The following is a 5,403-nucleotide window of genomic DNA, read 5'->3' as shown; positions in this document are numbered from 1 at the left end:
TTTCCATCCTGGTTGTCTGTATAGAGGTAAAGAGGGTCCAGCCAGGAAGTACAGGGTTATTATTGTTTGTTTGGCTTTGTTCTATATTTTAGAACCTTTAGATGTGTAGTTTTTCAGTTTTGATGGTGTAAATCAGCAAAATGAGGGTTTAGCTAGGCAAAATATATCAATAAATAAATGAATACAACAGTATTTCAACTAGCCATTCTTTACAACCTCCTCCTGCATCTTCTGGGCCTCTGACAGAGATCGGAGAAAGTAGTGCCCATCTGAGGATCTTTCTGGAAGTTTTCCATAATCAGAATCTGAGATTGTTATATGTTCAGACATCATGTTTATCTACACTTCCTGCCTTAGCCATGATATTTTCTTTTGTCTGAGAACTTACTTTCCTATTGTTTCCTCCATTGCACTTTGGAAATCCAGTCCTCAGATTCCAAGGTTCTTCACCTCAGCCTCTTTGTGCTTCAAGGATAGTAAGTAGGGTGAGGCGTAAGGACATGGGGATGCACTGCTTCTTACATTTGGCCTATCCTTGAAGTAGGTCTGCTGCTTCCACTCAGCTTTGATAACAGGAAAGCTCATTTTAGGCTAAGAGAGGTAACAAAGTAGTCCTGCTCCTGGCATCCCTAGGGGCAGACCCAACATTTCCTGTTTCTAGTCAAGGGCAAGATTCAGACTGTTCCTTTTGGAGGTCCCTACCCCCAAACTTCTTGACCAGTTTCTATCTCTTGTTCTCATCACTTTCATTGGGAAAATGATTTTGTCTAATTCGGGAATGTCATAAAACATTATTTCAAATTGTAAATTTTAAAAAAGAACTCATAGCAAGACAAAAAGGAAACATTAAGTAATAGAGAGAAATGTAAAGTGCTTATATATAAGAATATATTTTAATTAAAAAGTTATAAACAAATTATTAAAACTTTATTGTAAAGAATTTCCTAATAAAGAACATCACCCAATGAAATTAGCTATACCCAAAGTCTATGTATTTCAGTGAACTTCTATACTGTTAGCCTAGCTATCTTGAAGTGATAGAGCTTCACATTGGGTTTTATACTTACTATAAATTATGTTTTATGCACTTACACAGAAAATATATTTCAAAGTAAAGCATTATGTATGAGAAGATTATGAATGAAGACAAGACAAACTATTGATTTGGGTACATTTAAAAAAGATTTGTTTAAAAAAAAAGGTAGCCTGTCTTGGGAAGCTATTCCTCATGCTGGATTGCCTTGCCCAGCTGGAATACAGGGGAAGGTGCTTGGTCTTAAGGCAGCTTGATATGCCTTGCTTTGCTACTGCCCATGTGAGGCCTGCCCTTTTCTGAGTGGACACGGAGGAGGGGTGGATTGAGGGGCCCAGGGGGAGTAGGGAATGGGAGGAAAGGAGGAAGGGGAAGCTGCGGTCAGGATGTAAAATGAATAAATTAAATTTAAAGAATTGGATATTCAATGACAACAGCAAAAAGATAGCCTGAAAACCTACTTCATATCTCAGAGTTCCTGATGTCAAATAATAATGAATAATTACACAAAATATCCAACCTCCAAAAGTGGGATTTAGATTTAACATTTTAATTTTTTCTTTAGCTACATCTCCATTGTGGAAAAAAACTTTATTAAAGACAATCTTTTCATTGATAAGTGTTATTCTCTTAAATCTATAGCCAATTCAGCAATCGTACTTCCTTTGTCTTAAGAGCTCCTAAAATGAAAAAAAAAAAGGACTTTCAGGATAAATACTTGTCACGTGACAAAATGTATGATTTGTGAACAGGAATAGTCCCCTCATAGTTTATGTTAGTCTGATTTCTTTTGTTTCTCTCTTTTTTAATTGAGCTATATTGTGACTACTCAGGCAAAAGGCCTCCTCGTTCCTCCTCCACACAAAGAAACCGAAATAATATCCTTAATTCAGGCAATACTATTAAGAAAAAGGAGGATATTAACTATATACATATTCCAGGTACACCGTCTTAGTTATCCACACTCAGGTCCCACATTCTAGGGAGAGAAAAGAAAGATAATGCTACCACCACTGAAAATATATAAACAGGAGCTCTGTCAAGTGCTTTGGGGAAAGACTCCAACCACAAGGTGACAGCAGTTGTGGACTAAAGGGAACATCAATGAGGAGGCTTCAAAATCATGGATTTATGATTTTATTTTTCTTTACAGATGACTAGTATTCCATAGTGTATAATGTACCACATTTTTATTATCCATTCATCAGATGAAGAACATTTGCTAGTTTCCATTTCCTAACAATAATGAATATGGCAGCAAAAAATGTGGCTGAACAAGTATCTGTGAAGTAGGAGACTGAGTCTTTGGACAGATGTCAAAGAGTGGTGTAGCTGAGTGACACGGTAGATTTATTTTTAGTTTCTGAGAATTCACACTCTTTTCCATGGTAGCTTTTCCAGTTTGCAATTCCACTGATGGTGCATGAGGGTTTCCCCCACATCTCCTTCAGCATTTGTTGTCAGTTGTTTTGTTTGTATTTGCCATTCTGACTGGGATAAGTTGGCTTATTGTTTTTGATTTGTATTTCCCTAGTTGATAGGAGCAATGAACAGTTTTAAAGGTATTTTTAGCCATTTTCATTTTCTTTTTTGAGAACTATTTAGGTCTCAGACCTATTATTTGAATGGGTGTTGTTTGTTTTAATCCTGACTGTTTTTCGAGTTCTTTATATATTCTGGATATGTATCCTCTGTCAGCTGTATAGCTGTGAATGATTCTTTGCCATTCTATGGGCTTCCTCTTCACACAGTTGATTGTTTCTTTAGCTGTGCAGAAACTTTTTAGTTTTATGAGGTTCCACTTGCCAATTGTTGGTCTTAATTCTTTGGCAAATGGGGCCTTATTCCTACACCTACATATTGTAGTATATTAGCTATGTTTTCTTCTAGCAATTTTCAGATTTTACGTTGAGGTCTTTGATCCATTTGGAGTTAGCTTTTATGGAAGGAAATAAGATCTATTATTTCATTCTTCTGTTCTATATTCTTTTTTTCTTTTCTTTTATCACCACAGAAAATAGTTTATTTAAATTCCCAAAACAAATGAATTATTCTGGTTTTGAATTACAGGTGTAAGATGAAACTCAAGTATGAAAACAAAGAGCTTCCATCAGAGAGAGCTGAAACCAGTGAAGAGAATCCGAACAATTCAACTTCTGTCTCATGAATACTTCCCAGTTTGTTTGTTTTTTGTGGTTTTTTTGAGACAGGGTTTCTCCGTGTAACGGTCCTGGCATCTGCTTTTTAGACCAGGCTGGCCTGGGACTCACAGAGATCTGCCTGCCTCTGCCTGCTGGGATTAAAGGAATGTGCCACCACCACAGGGCCGGCTTTCTTTCCAGTTTGTAAGGTCTACCAAGCCAGGCCCTTTGCTGCCTTGGCTCTGCTTTTCCCCTGTTTTTTTCCTCACTCTTTGCCTTCAGTCTTTTTCTCTGCCTCTGGTTCATCCATACTGGGTACTGTCCATGTTCTTCTAGAAGAGTCTTTCTGTTTCTCTTAATTTCAGTCTACATTTTTGTGTCATCCTTTTCACCCTCCGCCACACACTGCATTTTCTCCTGTTTGGGTACCACCACAGTCGCTATTTCTTCAACATCTTTCATTAAAGCATCCCCGTCAACTTTGAGAATAATTTTCAGTCTGTTGAGCTCCCTTGGGGCATTCTTCTTTCTCTTCTCAGCACACATCTTCCTTTTCCATTTCCTCTGTAAGCTTTTAGCCATGCCTTACCTGAGAAACACGACCGCATGCCACGCGTAGGATGCTCTAGTTCCATATTCTTTTTTTTTTTTTGTTTTGTTTTGTTTTGTTTTTCGAGACAGGGTTTCTCTGTAGCTTTGGTGCCAGTCCTGGAACTAGCTCTTGTAGACCAGGCTGGCCTCGAACTCCCAGAGATCAGCCTGCCTCTGCCTCCCGAGTGCTTGGATTAAAGGCGTGCGCCACCACCGCCCGGCTTAGTTCCATATTCTTTAGGACTTTTATGATGAAGGTGCATCAGGTTTCATCAACAGGTTTTTTCGGCGTCTATTGAGATGATCTTGTACTCTTTGTCTTTAAGTCCGTTTATGTGGTTTATGTATTTATTGACTTGTCTATGTTGAACCATCCTTGCACTTCTGGGATAAAGCCAACTTGGTCACAGTCAATATTATTTTAATCTATTCCTGTATTCTGTTTACAGGTATTTTATTGACCATTTTTGAATCTATGTTCATTTGGAATTTTTGTCTGTAGTTTTCTTTTTATTTTGTTTGTACCTGGCTTTGGGATTAGAGCAACACTGTCTTCATAGAAGGGGTTTGGAAGTGCTCCTTCTGTGTCTTTTTGAAAAATAGTTTAAAAAGAATTGATTCCAACTCTTCATATCTGTGCATCCATCTGGCAAGGACATATTTTTGTAAGGCTATTACTGTTTCAATTTTTTCATTTGTATGTGTCTGTTTAGGTTATTGACTTCTTGGTTTAAGTTTGGCATTTTGATTGAATCTAAAATCTAAAAATTCATCTATTTCTTTTAGGGATAGGTTTTTAAAATGTCCATTTTCTTGGTGTTTATTGTAGCCTTCCCTGGTCATTCCTGATTCTTAGTTTGGGTACTTTCTCTCTTTTTTTTCTTTCTTTCTTTCCTTCCTTCCTTCCTTCCTTCCTTCCTTCCTTCCTTCCTTCCTTCCTTCCTTCCTTCCTTCCTTTCTGTTACTTGTAACAAGAGTCTGTCAATCTAACTTTTTCAAAAACCAGTTCTTAGATTCGTTGATTCTTTGTGGGTTTTTTTTTGTTTCTATCTCATTAATTTCTACTCTGATTTTTATTATTTCTTACCATCAATTACTTTTGGATTTGGTTTGTTATTTTTCCACATTTTTTATTTGTATTGTTAAGTCATCTATTCATGCTCTTTCTGTTTTTGTTGTTAATGTAGGCTCTTAGAGAGATAAATTTTCTTCATAGGTATGTTTTTAATGTGTCCCGGAGGTTTTGTTGTGTTGTGTTTCATTTCCGTTTAGTTCCAGGAATAGTTTTTATTTCATTATTTATTTCTTCTTTGACCCATTCTTCAATTGGTAATGAGTTTTTTTAATCTACATGATTTACCAGAGATTCGTTTTCTTTCCATTTTAATTTTTATTGCATTGTAGCCAGATAGGATACACAGAGTTACTTCAGTCTTTTTGAATTTGTAAAGATTTCAAATGTGGTCTGTTTTACAGAAGCTTTTATGTGCTGCTGAGTAGAATGAATATTGTTTGGTGCTTGGATGGAATATTCTATAGATGTCTGCTAAGTCCATTTGATGTATGATGTTAGTTCATTTTGTGGTTTCTCTGCTTACATTGTGTTCAGATGACCTGCCAATTAGAAAAAGTGTATTG

At 36.7% G+C, this 5,403-nt stretch overlaps 1 pseudogene; it reads right to left on the bottom strand.

Annotated features, from left to right (window-relative positions):
• Positions 1 to 3,385: 3,385 nt before the first annotated feature.
• Positions 3,386 to 3,756, bottom strand: LOC121445055 (annotated as a pseudogene).
• Positions 3,757 to 5,403: the final 1,647 nt, after the last annotated feature.

Source organism: Microtus oregoni, unplaced genomic scaffold (genome assembly GCF_018167655.1).
Source record: "Microtus oregoni isolate MIOR12 unplaced genomic scaffold, Mior012 000155F_ref0000269, whole genome shotgun sequence".
In the NCBI taxonomy this organism is placed as follows: domain Eukaryota; kingdom Metazoa; phylum Chordata; class Mammalia; order Rodentia; family Cricetidae; genus Microtus; species Microtus oregoni.
Note: the sequence above shows the minus strand (reverse complement) of the source record. Positions and strands in the feature narration are given on the sequence as shown.